At 46.0% G+C, this 19245-nt stretch overlaps 1 protein-coding gene and 1 long non-coding RNA gene across 3 annotated transcripts in view; one reads left to right on the forward strand and one right to left on the reverse strand.

Moving 5' to 3' along the window:
- Nucleotides 1–19245, forward strand: part of LOC124038034 (cAMP-specific 3',5'-cyclic phosphodiesterase 4B-like) — a 240049-nt gene that overhangs the window by 83244 nt on the left and 137560 nt on the right. The gene's annotated exons all lie outside the window — the stretch shown is intronic.
- Nucleotides 11286–12187, reverse strand: LOC124038035. Its single transcript, XR_006839289.1, has 3 exons — nt 12122–12187; nt 11868–11925; nt 11286–11462 (listed from the first exon to the last, which is right to left on the reverse strand). It is a non-coding gene; the product is annotated as an uncharacterized LOC124038035 (long non-coding RNA).

Below are 19245 nucleotides of genomic sequence, written 5' to 3' on the forward strand. Positions count from 1 at the left end.
CTTTACTACCATGTAATTTACTATTAGCAAGCACAGGACGGTGTTGGAGAATATTACCATTGCTAAACCTTGAGGGGTCTGTTTGTGTGTGTGTTCCTTAACATAACTAGCCTGCCTCTACCCATAACAAGTATGTGCTAACATTTGGTTCCTTGGAAGTTGTAGGAACGTATATTTTTGGTTTCACATTGGTTGTGGGAACGAAGCCATAGGTTTCCTGACAGGTAAAACGGAACATTGTTTCAATGGGTATCATACATTTATACATGTGGCCAGTTCAGACCAGCCCCAGACACAGGTTGGCATTTGAAGGTCATCCTGGTCAGCACAATGTCCCTGAAGGTATTAGGTCCCTCCACCATCACATGACTAACGGCATTAATTACACTTCAAAGCTACAAAATTACACTACGCCAGCTCGTAAAGGCTAAAGGATTTAGAAGAGAAGGAAGAGAAGAAAGGAAAGAGAAAGGAAATACCTCTTTGACAGTGTTTCAGGGGAGAAAAGGATGAAAGAAAGGAAGGCTAGACATTACACAGCTAGCACTTAAGAGGTTAAGGTTAAGGGTCTGGCCAACTGCCTTTGATGATATGAGAAACGTGTTAGCAGGCTGTCATGAGAGAGATGACATACATGTAGGTGCTGATGGTACCACGTACTGACATGCCATTGATCAGAGTGAGAATACTGATCTGTGACCAGTGTTGCATCTGAACAACATGATAAGGTTTTTGCTCATCGTGTGCACTTGTAAAGTGGTTCGCCATTGACAGACAGACAACCCTACCACGCATTCAATCAGATGTAGAGCTAATACCGGGCATAGTGCGATGTGCTTGTTGGTCCAGCACATTAAAACACACACATTTTTGCCTCGGGTAAATGTGACTCACCACCTCAATTCGGTCTTATGTAGCAACATTTGAAATTGTGTTTTTTTTTTAAAGTATAGACTCAGAACTAGGTAGTTGTATATCATGCACTGCAGTTGAAAACAATGGGAAAGTATTTCTGCTTTGAAAGTTGATAAACTTTTGAGAAAATGGCCCTTGGATGTTTTTGTACACCTACTGGCGAGCTCTTCTTTGTCTACACCCATCCAACATCATTCACACCCTCTTAAGCCTTAGCCCCACACTCTCTTTAATGATTCACACGTGAGGCCATGTGCTAAACACAGTGAGTAGTGTAGTAAACCAACCAAAGATGTCAAGACTAAAAGTGGTGTCAATGCCAGTAGAGGAAGAACAAAATAATATACAGTATGTAAAAGAACAATATCAATAATGATATCAGTGATACTGGTGATAGACAAGGTAGTCATATGCATGCAATAATGATATCAGTGATACTGGTGATAGACAAGGTAGTCATATGCATGCAATAAGGGGGAATTGACTGAGCAGCAGGATTTTAAAAAATTGAAGCAGCAACATATGGCGTGGCGTGTATGTGTTAGGAATGAGTCATATGAATGTGCATAGAGGCACTGTAGATAGTCCAGATGACTGGGAACTCGCCTCCAGTGATGAACTGGTCCGTCAGCACCACCCATGAACCATGGCATCTACAGTGCATTCAGAAAGTATTCAGACCCCTTGACTTTTTCCACATTTTGTTACGTCACAGCCTTGTTCTAAAATTACAGCCTTATTCTAAAATTGATTAAATCGTTTCCCCCCCCCTCATCCATCTATACACAATACCACACAATGACAAGACAAAAAAAGATTTTTAGAACATTTTGCAAATGTTTTACAAATACGAAATGGAAATATCACATTGGCATTAAGTATTCAGACCCTTTACTCTTCAAGTACTTTCTTAAAGCACCTTTGGCAGTGATTACAGCCTCAAGTCTTCTTGGGTATGACGCTAAGCTTGGCACACCTGTATTTGGGGAGTTTTTCCATTCTTGTCTGCAGATCCTCTCTTGCTCTGTCAAGGTGGATGGGGAGAGTCACTACACAGCTATTTTCAGGTCTCTACAGAGGTGTTAGATCGGGTTCAAGTCCAGGCTCTGGCTGGGCCACTCAAGGACATTCAGAGACTTGTCCTGAAGCCACGCCTGCATTGTCTTGGCTGTGTGCTTTAGGTTGTTGTCCTTTTGGAAGGTGAACCTTTGCCCCCGGTATGAGGTCCTGAGTGTTCTGGAGCAGGTTTTCATAAAGGATCTCTCTGTACTTAGTTCAAATCCAAATCAAATCAAATCCAAATCAAATCAAATTTATTTATATAGCCCTTCGTACATCAGCTGATATCTCAAAGTGCTGTACAGAAACCCAGCCTAAAACCCCAAACAGCAAGCAATGCAGGTAGAACGGTGGCTAGGAAAAACTCCCTAGAAAGGCCAAAACCTAGGCAGAAACCTAGAGAGGAACCAGGCTATGTGGGGTGGACAGTCCTCTTCTGGCTGTGCCGGGTGGAGATTATAACAGAACATGGCCAAGTTGTTCAAATGTTCATAAATGACCAGCATGGTCAAATAATAACAAGGCAGAACAGTTGAAACTGGAGCAGCAGCACAGTCAGGTGGACTGGGGACAGCAAGGAGTCATCATGTCAGGTAGTCCTGGGGCATGGTTCTAGGGCTCAGGTCAGATGAAACTGGAGCAGCAGCATGGCCAGGTGGACTGGGGACAGCAAGGAGTCGGATAAAAGCGTCTGCTAAATGGCATATATTATTATTATTATTATTATGTCAGGTAGTCCTGGGGCATGGTCCTAGGGCTCAGGTCCTCCGAGAGAGAGAAAGAAAGAAGGAGAGAATTAGAGAACACACACTTAGATTCACACAGGACACCGAATAGGACAGGAGAAGTACTCCAGATATAACAAACTGACCCTAGCCCCCCGACACAAACTACTGCAGCATAAATACTGGAGGCTGACACAGGAGGGGTCAGGAGACACTGTGGCCCCATCCGAGGACACCCCCGGACAGGGCCAAACAGGAAGGATATAACCCCACCCACTTGCCAAAGCACAGCCCCCACACCACTAGAGGGATATCTTCAACCACCAACTTACCATCCTGAGACAAGGCTGAGTATAGCCCACAAAGATCTCCGCCAAGGGTGGACCCCATCGTCAGTATGGGAGCGCTGGGACAGAATGGCTCCCACGCCCGCCCCCCGACGCGTCTACCTCGACAATGAACTGTTTAGTGACGTCAGGTGCAACAAGGACAGGAGCGGATGCAAAACGCTTCTTGAGGAGATCAGTACAACAATCATACGACCGGTGAGGAGGAAGGGAGTTGGCTCTGGACCGACTGAAGACCGTGCGCAGATCATGATATTCCTCCGGCACTCCTGTCAAATCACCAGGTTCCTCCTGTGAAGAGGGAGCAGAAGAAACAGGAGGAATAGCAGACATTAAACATTTCACATGACAAGAAACGTTCCAGGAAAGGATAGAATTACTAGACCAATCAAAAGAAGGATTATGACACACTAGCCAGGGATGACCCAAAACAACAGGTGTAAAAGGTGAACAAAAAATCAAAAAGAAATGGTCTCACTATGGTTACCAGATACTGTGAGGGTTAAAGGTAGTGTTTCACATAATATACTGGGGAGAGGACTACCATCCAAGGCGAACATGACCGTGGGCTCCCTAACTGTCTGAGAGGAATGTCATGTTCCCGAGCCCAGGCTTCGTCCATAAAACAGCCCTCCGCCCCAGAGTCTATTAATGCACTGCAGGAAGCTGCCGATCCGGTCCAGCGTAGATGGACCGGCAAGGTAGTACAGGTACTTGACGGAGAGGACAGTGTAGTAGCGCTTATCAGTCGCCCTCCGCTTACTGATGAGCTCTGGCCTTTAACTGGACATGAAATGACAAAATGACCAGCGGAACCGCAATAGAGACAGAGGCGGTTGGTGATTCTCCGTTCCCTCTCCTTAGTCGAGATGCGAATACCCCCAGCTGCATGGGCTCAACACCTGAATCAGTGGGGAAAGATGGTAGTGTCGGGGAGAGGGGGACACAGTTAACGCGAGCTCTCTTCTATGAGCTCGGTGACGAAGATCTACCCGTCGTTCAATGCGAATAGCGAGTTCAATCAAAGAATCCACGCTGGATGGAACCTCCCGGGAGAGAATCTCATCCTTAACCTTAGCGTGGAGTCCCTCCAAAAAACGAGCGAGCAACGCCTGCTCGTTCCAGTTACTGGAGGCAGCAAGAGTGCGAAACTCTATAGAGTAATCCGTTATGGATCGATTACCTTGACATAGGGAAGACAGGGACCAGGAAGCTTCTTTCCCAAAAACAGAACGATCAAAAACCCGTATCATCTCCTCTTTAAAGTTCAGATAATCGTTAGTACACTCAGCCCTTGCCTCCCAGATAGCTGTGCCCCACTCCCGAGCCCGACCAGTAAGGAGTGATATGACGTAGGCGATCCGAGCTCTCTCTTGAGTATGTGTTGGGCTGGAGAGAGAACACAATATCACACTGGGTGAGAAAGGAGCGGCACTCAGTGGGCTGCCCAGAGTAACATGGTGGGTTATTAACCCTAGGTTCCGGAGACTCGGAAGACCAGGAAGTAGCTGGTGGCACGAGACGAAGACTCTGAAACGGTCCTGAGAGGTCGGAGACCTGAGCGGCCAGGGTCTCAACGGCATGACGAGCAGCAGACAATTCCTGCTCGTGTCTGCCGAGCATCACTCCCTGGAACTCGACAGTAGAGTAGAGAGAATCCGTAGTCGCTGGGTCCATTCTCGGTCGGATCATTCTGTTAAGCTGGTGAATGAGGACCCAAAAGCGACTTAACAGAAACAGAGTCTTTATTCCAGTCTTTAACAAAAACGATAATCCTGGAAATTATCTCAGGAAAATACAAACAGGAAAACTGAAATCCTCTCGTCAGTAGAGAGGAACGACTGGAGACGCGACCACAGACTGCAGGTCGCTTCGGGAAGGCACAGGCCGTAGCTGACATAGACACCTGCTCACACGCAGCATCTGAAGAAGGCAAAAACACGACGGAACAAGAACACAGCACAGCAAACATCAAACAATGATCCGACAAGGACAGAAGCGGAAAACAGAGGGAGAAATAGGGACTCTAATCAGAGGGCAAAATAGGGGACAGGTGTGAAAGAGTAAATGAGGTAGTTAGGAGAATGAGGAACAGCTGGGAGCAGGAACGGAACGATAGAGAGAGAGAGGGAGAGAGGGAGGGGGAGAGAGAGGGATAGAAAGAGGGAAAGAACCTAATAAGACCAGCAGGGGGAAACGAACAGAAGGGGAAGCACAAGGACAAGACATGACAATATATGACAAAACATGACAGAGACAGCAAGGGCGGCAAGGGCGGTTCGTTGCTCCAGAGCCTTTCCGTTCACCTTCCCACTCCTGGGTCAGACTACACTCAATCATATGACCCGCTGAAGAGATGAGTCTTCAGTAAAGACTTAAAGGTTGAGACCGAGTTTGCGTCTCTGACATGGGTAGGCAGATATACATAATCCCAATCCCAATCCATAGAGTACTAGCAATACAAACCGATTGTCATAGTTAGCTAAAGCTAACTAACTATGTTCAATGATATTTAGCCAGCTGACATTAGGCGTTATTATTATCAATGCAAATAGCTTTCTGAGATAATATTACTACACAGATCATACATGTAATGTTAGCTAGAGAGACAGCCAACTAACGTTAGCTAGCTAGCTGACAGTACGCTTTAACTTGCAATGAAAACAACTTTTTGACTAAATTAGAAAAGTATAATATCTGAACATGTAGCTAGACTCTTACCCGTATACATGGATGAATGCTTCATGGCAGACTGCAACCCCTTTCATTAAATAAGACGTCCTGTGTCGTTTCTGTTTAATTTGCTTGCTTGGCCCGTTGTGTCAAGTCACTCTGGTTCACACTGACCATGTGCAATGCCATACGAATCTTCAGATTTTTCTCCCGCTCTGTCACGGATGCCATGTTTGCTCGTAGACAGGTGTTTTATAAAACAGCCTTCTGTGTTTTCGACTCCATCGACTCCATCCGCATTTGCAATCTAATGTCAGAATTGTATTTTTCTCATTATCATACTCTGCTTCCACAGGGCATTCCACTGATTTTAAAACTTGGTCAACTTATTCTGTGACAACAACACTGTCGATTGCTGTTTCTTCCCCATCACTGTCGTCAGATAAATTCAGGGCATAAATGTTATTGAGAGCAATAGCAACACTTTTGCAGTTCTCCCATGATATCTTTCAAAACAGATGCAGTTGAAAGGATTATGTACACATACCAAGCGGCTCAGGTTATAGACAGAAGGTGCTACATGGCAGACCAATCCGAACTCGTCTCTCGGCATGTCCAGCCCATTCATTATCTCAGCCAATCATGCCCAGCGGTAAGGTTCCTGACTTTTTCCGTGGCTAAACGAACTATGCTCGTAATTTAACAATTGTATTCATATTTTCAGATGGCATACAAGTTTGTTATTAAGGCACATGAAAGTTCACTAGTTCCAGAAGGCATTTCTGCCAAAAAGCACAAAGGAATAATAATACTCAAACGCCTCTCCTGTAAAGTACTGACATGCAACATACGCTTAGTTTCCTGAAACCAGTCACAAATTGTTTCCTGAAACATCCAAAACAGTAAAAGCTTAAGTCCCCTGTTGAGGTTTGGGGCAAGGCATTTAAATCTGTATCAGAGGCACAGTTTATTCCAGTTCAGGGAATTATGAAGCGCTCTGCATGTTGCCAGTATTTTGTGCAGTTTGCCAGGACTAGAGAGACAGTATCTGCTGAAGTACCAGTTTCCAGCAGGGCTTCTTTTTAGGTATTAGGCTAACTGTAGTTGAAACTATGAGAAAAGCTACTGTTAATTTCTTAAATTGTAGCGGTAATAAACGTTTCATGGTTTCATCATTGTTTGTGTTTATTTTAATAAAGTGTGTAATACTTTCATTACGATTTATTATTCACTTTTTATATGGAACTTTGTACTGTGAAACTGCGTGAGGTGTTAAAATCCCATTTATAAACCAGCCTTTTTAGTTTGGCCTTTAATAAATGATGCCTTTGTGTTTTATGTTCTTTGATTGCCGTGTTTGTTTTTTTCATTATATTGTTTGAAGTGTGTTGCTATTTTAAATGCACATCAAGTTACGTTTGAATTTAAGTTTGATTTCATATTGGATCTTCAGGTCGGGCAGGCAGAGGTCGGTAATCCAGAGTAGTGGGGCAACGGTACAGGACAGCAGGGTCAGGGGCAGGGGCAGGCAGAGGTCGGTAATCCAGAGTAGTGGGGCAACGGTACAGGACAGCAGGGTCAGGGTCAGGGCAGGCAGAGGTCGGTAAATCCAGAGTAGTGGGGCAACGGTACAGGACAGCAGGGTCAGGGTCAGGGCAGGCAGAGGTCGGTAAATCCAGAGTAGTGGGGCAACGGTACAGGACAGCAGACAGGGTCAGGGCAGGCAGAGGTCGGTAAATCCAGAGTAGTGGGGCAACGGTACAGGACAGCAGGGTCAGGGGCAGGCAGAGGTCGGTAAATCCAGAGTAGTGGGGCAACGGTACAGGACAGCAGACAGGGTCAGGGTCAGGGGCAGGCAGAGGTCGGTAAATCCAGAGTAGTGGGGCAACGGTACAGGACAGCAGACAGGGTCAGGGTCAGGGGCAGGCAGAGGTCGGTAAATCCAGAGTAGTGGGGCAACGGTACAGGACAGCAGACAGGGTCAGGGTCAGGGGCAGGCAGAGGTCGGTAAATCCAGAGTAGTGGGGCAACGGTACAGGACAGCAGACAGGGTCAGGGGCAGGGGCAGGCAGAGGTCGGTAATCCAGAGTAGTGGGGCAACGGTACAGGACAGCAGACAGGGTCAGGGTCAGGGCAGGCAGAGGTCGGTAAATCCAGAGTAGTGGGGCAACGGTACAGGACAGCAGGGTCAGGGGCAGGCAGAGGTCAGTAAATCCAGAGTAGTGGGGCAACGGTACAGGACAGCAGACAGGGTCAGGGTCAGGGCAGGCAGAGGTCGGTAAATCCAGAGTAGTGGGGCAACGGTACAGGACAGCAGGGTCAGGGGCAGGCAGAGGTCGGTAAATCCAGAGTAGTGGGGCAACGGTACAGGACAGCAGGGTCAGGGGCAGGCAGAGGTCGGTAAATCCAGAGTAGTGGGGCAACGGTACAGGACAGCAGGGTCAGGGGCAGGCAGAGGTCGGTAAATCCAGAGTAGTGGGGCAACGGTACAGGACAGCAGACAGGGTCAGGGTCAGGGCAGGCAGAGGTCGGTAAATCCAGAGTAGTGGGGCAACGGTACAGGACAGCAGGGTCAGGGGCAGGCAGAGGTCGGTAAATCCAGAGTAGTGGGGCAACGGTACAGGACAGCAGACAGGGTCAGGGTCAGGGGCAGGCAGAGGTCGGTAAATCCAGAGTAGTGGGGCAACGGTACAGGACAGCAGACAGGGTCAGGGTCAGGGGCAGGCAGAGGTCGGTAAATCCAGAGTAGTGGGGCAACGGTACAGGACAGCAGACAGGGGCAGGGGCAGGCAGAGGTCGGTAATCCAGAGTAGTGGGGCAACGGTACAGGACAGCAGACAGGGTCAGGGCAGGCAGAGGTCGGTAAATCCAGAGTAGTGGGGCAACGGTACAGGACAGCAGGGTCAGGGTCAGGGTCAGGGCAGGCAGAGGTCGGTAATCCAGAGTAGTGGGGCAACGGTACAGGACAGCAGGGTCAGGGTCAGGGCAGGCAGAGGTCGGTAAATCCAGAGTAGTGGGGCAAAGGTAGGGCGGCGCACAATTGGCCCAATTTATTCTTAACTAACTTGCCTGGTAAAATACAATTAAATATTTTTAAATGATGTGGTTTAGGGGTGTGAACTTTTAAACGAAGGTGGAATTCTTAACTTTAAGAATAATCCCTAACAGAAAACGATGTTTTCCCCAAATAATGAAAATCACATTGCAATTTTCACAAAATATATTAGTATATTTTCTGTGTTATAGCCTACTAGACTATATGGCTATGAAGGCCTGTAATTTAAATATAACCAGAGAGGAAGGGGCACATTTTAAGCTACTTTGGTGAATTTGCAAGGCATGCAAGACAAGATATTGCGATATGCAGATTACCAAGACATAAACTCAGCAAAAAAAGAAATGTCCTCTCACTGTCAACTGTGTTTATTTTCAGCAAACTTAACATGTGTAAATATTTGTATGAACATAACAAGATTCAACAACTGAGACATAAACGGAACAAGTTCCACAGACGTGACTAACAGAAATGGAATAATGTGTCCCTGAACAAAGGGGGGGGGGGTCAAAATCAAAAGTAACAGTCAGTATCTGGTGTGGCCACCAGCTGCATTAAGTACTGCAGTGCATCTCCTCCTCATGGACTGCACCAGATTTGCCAGTTCTTGCTGTGAGATGTTACCCAACTCCTCCACCAAGGCACCTGCAAGTTCCTGGGCATATTTGGGGGGAATGGCCCTAGCCCTCACCCTCCGATCCAACAGGTCTCAAGCGTGCTCAATGGGATTGAGATCCGGGCTCTTCGCTGGCCATGGCAGAACACTGACATTCCTGTTTTGCAGGAAATCACGCACAGAATGAGCAGTATGGCTGGTGGCATTGTCATGCTGGAGGGTCATGTCAGGATGAGCCTGCAGGAAGGGTACCACATGAGGGAGGGTGATGTCTTCCCTGTAACACACAGCATTGAGATTGCCTGCAATGACAACAAGCTCAGTCCGATGATGCTGTGACACATTGCCCCAGACCAAGACAGACCCTCCACTTCCAAATCAACCCGCTCCAGAGTACAGGCCTCGGTGTAACACTCATTCCTTCGTCGATATACACGAATCCGACCCTCACCCCTGATGAGACAAAACTGCAACTCGTCAGTGAAGAGCACAGTCCTGTCTGGTCCAGCGACGGTGGGTTTATGCCCATAGGTGAAGTTGTTGCCGGTGATGTCTGGAGAGGACCTGCCTTACAACAGGCCTACAAGCCCTCAGTCCAGCCTCTCTCAGCCTATTGCGTACAATCTGAGCACTGATGGAGGGATTGTGTGTTCCTGGTGTAACTCGGGCAGTAGATGCTACCATCCTGTGTCTGTCCCGCAGGTGTGATGTTCAGATGTACCGATCCTGTGCAGGTGCTGTTACACGTGGTCTGCCACTGCGAGGACGATCAGCTGTCCGTCCTGTCTCCCTGTATGGTCCTCTTAGGCGTCTTACAGTACAGACATTGAAATGTATTGCCCTGGCCACATCTGATGCCTCCTTGCAGGATGCCTAAGGCACGTTCACGCAGATGAGCAGGGACCCTGGGCATCTTTCCTTTGGTGTTTTTCAGAGTCAGTAGAAAGGCCTCTTTAGTGTCCTAAGTTTTCATAACTGTGACTTTAAATGCCTACCGTCTGTAAGCTGTTAGTGTCTTAACAACCGTTCCACAGGTGCATGTCATTAATTGTTTATGGTTCTTTGAACAAGCATGGGAAACAGTGTTTAAACCCTTTACAATGAAGATCTGTGAAGATATTTGTATTTTTACAAATAATCTTTGAAAGACAGGGTCCTGAAAAAGAGATGTTTCTTTTTTTGCTGAGTTTATGTGCAAGGTTCTGCCTGCCCCTCTTCACTCTCACTTGTATTGTCCTGTCTGCTCTTTATCTTCACTGAAGATGCCAGTGTGAAATTTCTTCGGTCTGTTGCCTGTAGAATATCCTAGTTTATTCATGAGACTGATGTCGCCAGGCTACAGATGGCCAGTCTTGCGAGCACGGGGTACTCTTCGTTTCCGAGTGGGTGGGGGTGTTTTTGTCTCATAATATGAATTTACAGTAGGCTACCTATAGACTGTATCGGTTAGGCTACCCTTTTCAGATATAATGGAATGAGGGGCTCTTGAAAGCGCCTCGGCTACAGCATGTCGGTTTGTTTGTTAAGGTTGGCCACACTACAGCTTTTTAACTACTGACATGAAACCTTATCTGGAGATGTGAACCACATTTTACTTGCCTGTAAAGTAAGTCATGCTGCTTCTGAAACCGGACTAATTTCCATCACTAGGCGACCAGAACTGTCAATCAAATAATCTCGAGCTGCTGTGCGCAGCCTGCCTGCCAGCTGCCTGTGCTCAGCCCACTCTCCCCTAAGAAAGCACTTTAAAGTTCTTTAAATACCATGATTTACCAAGAAACTTAGTAGAAAGAAAGCACATCTGGCTACCATATCATTAAAAACAGCGTTTACTGTTGTCAGGGAAACAATAGAACATTATATACAAGAGCAGAATTCGACTGTCAAACGGCACACTCTTCTGATGCAGCACTTTAAAAAAAATTGTCTGTAAAGTTATCAATTGTCAGTATTGTCATTTTACTGTAGCTGCGTTCGATGTCTGTAAAGGGTCACGGTAGATATTACTTCAGTGGCGGCTCTCGTGGACCATTCTTCCGTACCGAACATGTGTTGATCCCATGTTTCATGAGCTGAAATAAAAGATCCAATAAATGTTCCATACGCCCAAAAAAGCTTATTCATCCCAAATGTTGTGCACAAATTTACATCCATGCTATTGAGAATTGCTAATGGACTCAGGCCTCGTCCTGAAGCCTCGTCCCCTTTGTCATTATAACCATTATTATCATAATCATTATCGTAAATCAGTGTCGTCATCAACATCGTCATTCCACAGATATATATATATGCCATTTAGCAGACGCTTTTATCCAAAGCGACTTACAGTCATGTGTGCATACGTTTTCAGCATCTGCCCAGTTCCTCATCCCCCTCCAACCCCCACTAGTTAAAGATTACAATATCCCACTCTGATTACCCCTCTCTCTGTCTCTGGCGGGTTGTGTAGTTCTCCTTTGAGTCCAGAGGATGCTTACCTTTAATGACGATGCCCCATCCACAGTTCTCCCATCCCTTTTCAAGGTTTTGTCAGTTCTGTTGAGTGTAACATACATTTCCGAACAATTGAAGGGGAATTCAATTCAAACGCTAACACACTGTAATAACTCTTTGTTACCATAAAGAGGGTATGGTATATCATGATATATCAACCAGTGACTCTAAAACAATCAGATTGCGAGGTAGGAACTACCCCTTGTATAAGCTTCCATAACTACATGAATATTCTTACCCTTGGTAATGCTCTGTGGTGGTCCTTTCCCTCCTTGCTGTCTTCTTAGAATTGCCATAAAACAAGAGTGTTTCAATGAGTAAGAATATTAATGTAGTTATGGAAGATTATACAATGGGTAGTTCCTACCTTGCAATCTGACTGGTTTAGACTCATTGGTTGATATATCATGATATATCAACCAATGGTTCGAATCCCTGAGCAGACTAGATGACAAATATGTTTATGTGCCCATGAGCAAGGCACTTTACCCTAATTTCTCATGTAAATCACTCTGGATAAGAGTGTCTGCTAAATGACTGTGAGTGACCCATTTCCTGCCCTGCTCTATATCCCTGTGTGGTGCAGTGGTAGAAACACTAAACCCACCTGTCGGCCGTTGCGTTGTTGAGGCGTCGGGGTGGGTCTGTCGCCATGGTACCGAGGTGGCTGACGGCTTCACACTGTCTACTCATTAATCACACACAATCATACTGGCGGCATCGTGCATTTATATGTATGTGTGTCAGGGTTTCTGTTAGGAAAATGTGGCACCTCCGGACATTTCAGAAATTTACCGGACCAATATGCATTGGGTGCGTAACCTGATTAGGGAGTCCACCCACGGTGCTTAGAATGACAGAAATCACATTTACATTACGGTCATTTATATTAACAGAACATGCAAGTCAGGATGCAACGATGTGTTTTCCTTCTTACCCTAATTGTCACTTTGATGTGCACTTTGAAGATGTCAGAATAACTGTCCACATGTACTTTTCCTCAGCCAACAAGACGAGTAACGAATAGCAAAATCACTAGCCTATGCTGTTTGGGGTTTCTGCTATTCCCCATAGGAGAAAAATTGACCTATTCTATTGGTCAACTTGTCGAGAAAGAAATAGCCTATTCCAAACAGACTCTGGGACAGTTGTGGGACGATAGATCCCAAATTCATACAACCAGTAGGCCCTAGGATTTAAAAAAAAACATTTAAAAAAAGCAATGAGTCGGATGCGACAGATCAAAATTTTTAGCCTTAAAATGTTGATCTACTATTATTTATTTACGTTGGGCAGTAGGCTACGCGTGAATGTCCGTTCCATAACGACGAAGCCTTCCTTTCTTTTGCATTTGCTGTTTCAGATGAAGTAGCAGCAGCTCTCGCGCTTGTCAGCTCAAACTCTCTGTATCTGCATGCTGTAAGCATGTGATAAATAAAGCAGCCTACATAAGGAATACAGCGCACTGTACCCACGTTGCCAATTTACTTCCACTAAATTATGCAAATTGACCTATAGAGCGATAAGCATGACCATTCAAATGTATTTACATCGACTGATATTTCCATCAATGAATGGACTAAAAAGCATTATGTCAAATGTTTTCTTCTTCTCCCGAAAAATTTGCCAGCGCCAATTTTATTTATCAGCTTTTCTATATATTTTTTTTATTGACCAAAGCTGGCTATTACCGGCTAACGGAAACCCTGGTGTGTGTGTATTATTGTTTGTATGTGTTGGTACATAAGTGCTGCATGTGTGTTACAGTGCAGACGCCAATGTGATTTACACCTCCAGTCACATCCTAAAGTGATGCAATTCAGAGTGTCCTGTTAGTTTGAGCTCAGTGTCACGCAATATCACTCCATCCTGTTAGGGTCTAATAGAATATCTGTATGTGTGTGTGTGTGTGTTTCCTGTAGACATAAACAGAGAACCCTAGCCAGACTCAGACTGCAACACTAACACTGGCTACGCTGTGTCCCTCCCTGTCACCCAGTGTGTGAGAAACCAGCCAGTAGCCAAGACTGCACAATTTTTCAAATAGTGGATTAACAAGAGGAGCTCAAAGCTTTCTAACGAGCCTTCCCTCCCCTATCTAAAAATAAAACTGACCAACCTTCCTTTTTCTGCTCTCTCTCTCTCTCTCTCTCTCTCTCTCTCTCTCTCTCTCTCTCTCTCTCTCTCTCTCTCTCTCTCTCTCTCTCTCCCTCCCTCTCTCTGTGTTTGAATGACATGTCGAGGGCTGTAATTTGACTCATCTGTGCCAAGGTGCTGGAGAGGGGCCGAGAAGGGGGGGGGGGGGCGGAGTGATTGATTGCCCTCTGTGACTGGGTCTTGTCATGCTCCTCAATGACTAATCACAGACCTGTGTGTGTGTGTGTGTGTGTGTGTGCGTGTGTAGTGGTTAGGATTGATTGAGATGGAGGGGATTGGGGGGACACTCATTTATTCCGTCCACGAAGGTGTGTCTCTCATGCCTGGTCACCATGGCAACTGCTCGGTCCAGCACAGAAAGGGGCAAGCGGTCAGAGTGCCGTGGTAACAGGTTGTCAATCACTCAGCCTCCACTTCATGTTGTAATTCAAGATTTCCTGTCACTCACAATCAGTCAGACTCATGGTGCTGGAGAGCCTAGACAAGCACCACGAAAGCCCTCAGATCAATTTCCACAAATTAATAAAAGATAAAATATATTAGTCATTTTTTAGGAACTCAGTCCGGTACTCAACTTAGTGTTGCAAGTTAATATAGTAGAATACACAAGGCGCAAATTCTAAAATGTTGTGCATCAGCAAGTTTTCCTCTTGTCAGTCAATTAGCTCATGTCAGCTAAACTCTTTCAGATTGCTAAATTTGTTTAGAGGCCAGATATCTAAACTTGTTATCATGGTCAAATTACCGTCTGGGGGGCCTGTCATGCCAAATATTGTCCCCTGGACAAATAGTGTCCCCCTTTACGTCACAATGGGATTCGATAAACTATTAGCATCCGTTGCTATATCAACGGTGTTACAATTGGATTCGATAAACTATTAGCATCCGTTGCTATATCAACGGTGTTACAATGGGATTCGATAAACTATTAGCATCCGTTGCTATATCAACGGTGTTACAATGGGATTCGATAAACTATTAGCATCCGTTGCTATATCAACGGTGTTACAATGGGATTCGATAAACTATTAGCACCCGTTGCTATATCAACGGTGTTACAATGGGATTCGATAAACTATTAGCACCCGTTGCTATATCAACGGTGTTACAATGGGATTCGATAAACTATTAGCGTCCGTTGCTATATCAACGGTGTTACAATGGGATTCGATAAACTGTTAGCGTCCGTTGCTATATCAACAGTGTTACAATGGGATTCGATAAACTATTAGCGTCCGTTGCTATATCAACGGTGTGATGACCTAATGATTAGAGTGTTGGAGATAATTAGTCTAAATGACGTTCTTTTCATCGTCGCTGTGCAAACAAGGCTGATTTCCATGACAATTTCGCTGTTTAAACAAGTTTTGTTTAGCTAATAAATGAAAACATTAATTCTAACTATTTTTTGGTTACCTTATCAACATTACATGAAATCCATGTGTCAAAGAAATTGTGTAATCTGCTTGACACATTAAAGGTGTGATTACAGATCAGGAAGTCAGCTAATTTCCGCCCCATTCATATGCAAATCCGTTTGATTCATTGGCTTGTCCGGCTGTCATGTTAATATTTTAACCTGTCCTTCCCTTATCTACACTGAAATAATATAATTTCAGTCGTCCTCTATTATGATCATTTTTTCTGTCTGGCGTATCTCATTAGTATAAACCTTGTGGTTGAATATATATGTATCTATTGTAGGTCCTGGGATACGACCATGAATAACGTGGAACAAATACCATACCAACAAAGGATACCATACAACTTACAATAATGAACACCTTATGAAATAGCTGAGAAACCAACCTGACAATATTTCAGATTTAAATATACATAAACTTTGATTGTTTTTTGGTGCAGTTGTGTCATTAATTTATGTTCACATATTATTTTTTGTACACTCACATGGCAATCAGACTGAAATACTTTATTCTGGTGTGTGGAATAAAGAGGTGGGTGCTGTGTGGTTGGGAGGTTCTGCCTGTCACTTGTTCTCAACAGGCAGTCAGTCTCAGAACGGGGGGACTTGAAGAGGGAGACTGCAATGTCCAGGTACTGCTGCTCTCTTCGTTCTGAGTGTTTGCAGTGCTAGTGGTTTTTAGTTCATCTGTGTATCTCACATATTATATTCCGAGTTTGATATGGCAAGCAAACCTTGTTAGCAGATAATGACAACATGACAATAACAGTATCTTTAGATGATGTAATTTTTTTCCGGTTCCGGTTGGAGCGAGTGGTCGCATCTGCACGTCGCTCCAACGGGTAGTATAACTTTTTCATTATATTTCATTATATCACAACGGTTTGATTTGTCTTATCTTAGCAATTTCTTCTCAGCTAGCTACATAGCCGTCTTTGTATCAAAGATAATTGCGTAATTATCGTATTTCGCCGTCCTAACGTAGTCTTCACTAGCCAGCTAGCTAACGTCCACTGATTAGCTGCACTGAGAAACTTTTACACTCAACTGAACGACTTGATTAGTTTAGTGTTAGCTACCTACATAGCTGTCTTTGCTGTCTTCGTATCATCGTATCCAAGATAATTGTGTTGTTTAGGTTTAGAGTGTGTAGTCTTAGAGTGATTATCTTAATTTACCGAGGTTAGCTAGCCAGCTATTTGTCGTCCTTAACGTAGGTGACTCTGCTAGCTAGCCAACAGCTAGCCAACGCTAGCCAACGTCTTCTGTATAGAACTCAACTACCCGGTCGCATTCACAGGTTGTATCACATTTTCACTTCATTTCATTACAGTACAACGGTTTGATTTGTTTTAGCTAGCTACTTAGCTAGCTACATTGTCTTTGTATCAAAGATAATTGTGTAGTCTAGAGCGATTTTCTAGGTTCGCTAGCCATCTATTGTCGTTCTTTTAACGCAACGTAACGTAAACAACACTGCTAGCTAGCCTGCTAGCCCCCGAATAGCAACACTGCAGAAACTATTACACTCAACGGAATGACTTGATTAGTGTAGTGTCAACAACGCACCCACTGCCAGCTGGCCTACTTCAGCAGTACTGTATCATTTTAATCATTTTAGTCAATAAGATTCTTGCTACGTAGCTTAACTTTCTGAACATTCGAGACGTGTAGTCCACTTGTCATTCCAATCTCCTTTGCATTAGCGTAGCCTCTTCTGTAGCCTGTCAACTATGTGTCTGTTTATCCCTGTTCTCTCCTCTCTGCACAGACCATACAAACGCTCCTCACCGCGTGGCCGCGGCCACCCTACTCTGGTGGTCCCAGCGCGCACGACCCACGTGGAGTTCCAGGTCTCCGGTAGCCTCTGGAACTGCCAATCTGCGGTCAACAAGGCAGAGTTCATCTCAGCCTATGCCTCCCTCCAGTCCCTCGACTTCTTGGCACTGACGGAAACATGGATCACCACAGACAACACTGCTACTCCTACTGCTCTCTCTTCGTCCGCCCACGTGTTCTCGCACACCCCGAGAGCATCTGGTCAGCGGGGTGGTGGCACCGGGATCCTCATCTCTCCCAAGTGGTCATTCTCTCTTTCCCCTTACCCATCTGTCTATCGCCTCCTTTGAATTCCATGCTGTCACAGTTACTAGCCCTTTCAAGCTTAACATCCTTATCATTTATCGCCCTCCAGGTTCCCTCGGAGAGTTCATCAATGAGCTTGATGCCTTGATAAGCTCCTTTCCTGAGGACGGCTCACCTCTCACAGTTCTGGGCGACTTTAACCTCCCCACGTCTACCTTTGACTCTTTCCTCTCTGCCTCCTTCTTTCCACTCCTCTCCTCTTTTGACCTCACCCTCTCACCTTCCCCCCCTACTCACAAGGCAGGCAATACGCTCGACCTCATCTTTACTAGATGCTGTTCTTCCACTAACCTCACTGCAACTCCCTCCAAGTCTCCGACCACTGCCTTGTATCCTTTTCCCTCTCGCTCTCATCCAACACCTCCCACACTGCCCCTACTCGGATGGTATCGCGCCGTCCCAACCTTCGCTCTCTCTCCCCCGCTACTCTCTCCTCTTCCATCCTATCATCTCTTCCCTCCGCTCAAACCTTCTCCCACCTATCTCCTGATTCTGCCTCCTCAACCCTCCTCTCCTCCCTCTCTGCATCCCTTGACTCTCTATGTCCCCTATCCTCCAGGCCGGCTCGGTCCTCCCCTCCCGCTCCGTGGCTCGATGACTCATTGCGAGCTCACAGAACAGGGCTCCGGGCAGCCGAGCGGAAATGGAGGAAAACTCGCCTCCCTGCGGACCTGGCATCCTTTCACTCCCTCCTCTCTACATTTTCCTCCTCTGTCTCTGCTGCTAAAGCCACTTTCTACCACGCTAAATTCCAAGCATCTGCCTCTAACCCTAGGAAGCTCTTTGCCACCTTCTCCTCCCTCCTGAATCCTCCGCCCCCTCCCCCCTCCTCCCTCTCTGCAGATGACTTCGTCAACCATTTTGAAAAGAACGACATCCGATCCTCGTTTGCTAAGTCAAACGACACCGCTGGTTCTGCTCACACTGCCCTACCCTGTGCTCTGACCTCTTTCTCCCTCTCTCTCCAGATGAAATCTCGCGTCTTGTGACGGCCGGCCGCCCAACAACCTGCCCGCTTGACCCTATCCCCTCCTCTCTTCTCCAGACCATTCCCGGAGACCTTCTCCCTTACCTCACCTCGCTCATCAACTCATCCCTGACCGTTGGCTACGTCCCTTCCGTCTTCAAGAGAGCGAGAGTTGCACCCCTTCTGAAAAAACCTACACTCGATCCCTCCGATGTCAACAATTACAGACCAGTATCCCTTCTTTCTTTTCTCTCCAAAACTCTTGAACGTGCCGTCCTTGGCCAGCTCTCCCGCTATCTCTCTCTGAATGACCTTCTTGATCCAAATCAGTCAGGTTTCAAGACTAGTCATTCAACTGAGACTGCTCTCCTCTGTATCACGGAGGCGCTCCGCACTGCTAAAGCTAACTCTCTCTCCTCTGCTCTCATCCTTCTAGATCTATCGGCTGCCTTCGATACTGTGAACCATCAGATCCTCCTCTCCACCCTCTCCGAGTTGGGCATCTCCGGCGCGGCCCACGCTGGATTGCGTCCTACCTGACAGGTCGCTCCTACCAAGAATCTGTCTCCTCACCACGCGCTCTCACCACTGGTGTCCCCAGGGCTCTGTTCTTGGCCCTCTCCTATTCTCGCTATACACCAAGTCACTTGGCTCTGTCATAACCTCACAT

This window comes from Oncorhynchus gorbuscha, linkage group LG06, assembly GCF_021184085.1.
Source record: "Oncorhynchus gorbuscha isolate QuinsamMale2020 ecotype Even-year linkage group LG06, OgorEven_v1.0, whole genome shotgun sequence".
Lineage (NCBI taxonomy): Eukaryota > Metazoa > Chordata > Actinopteri > Salmoniformes > Salmonidae > Oncorhynchus > Oncorhynchus gorbuscha.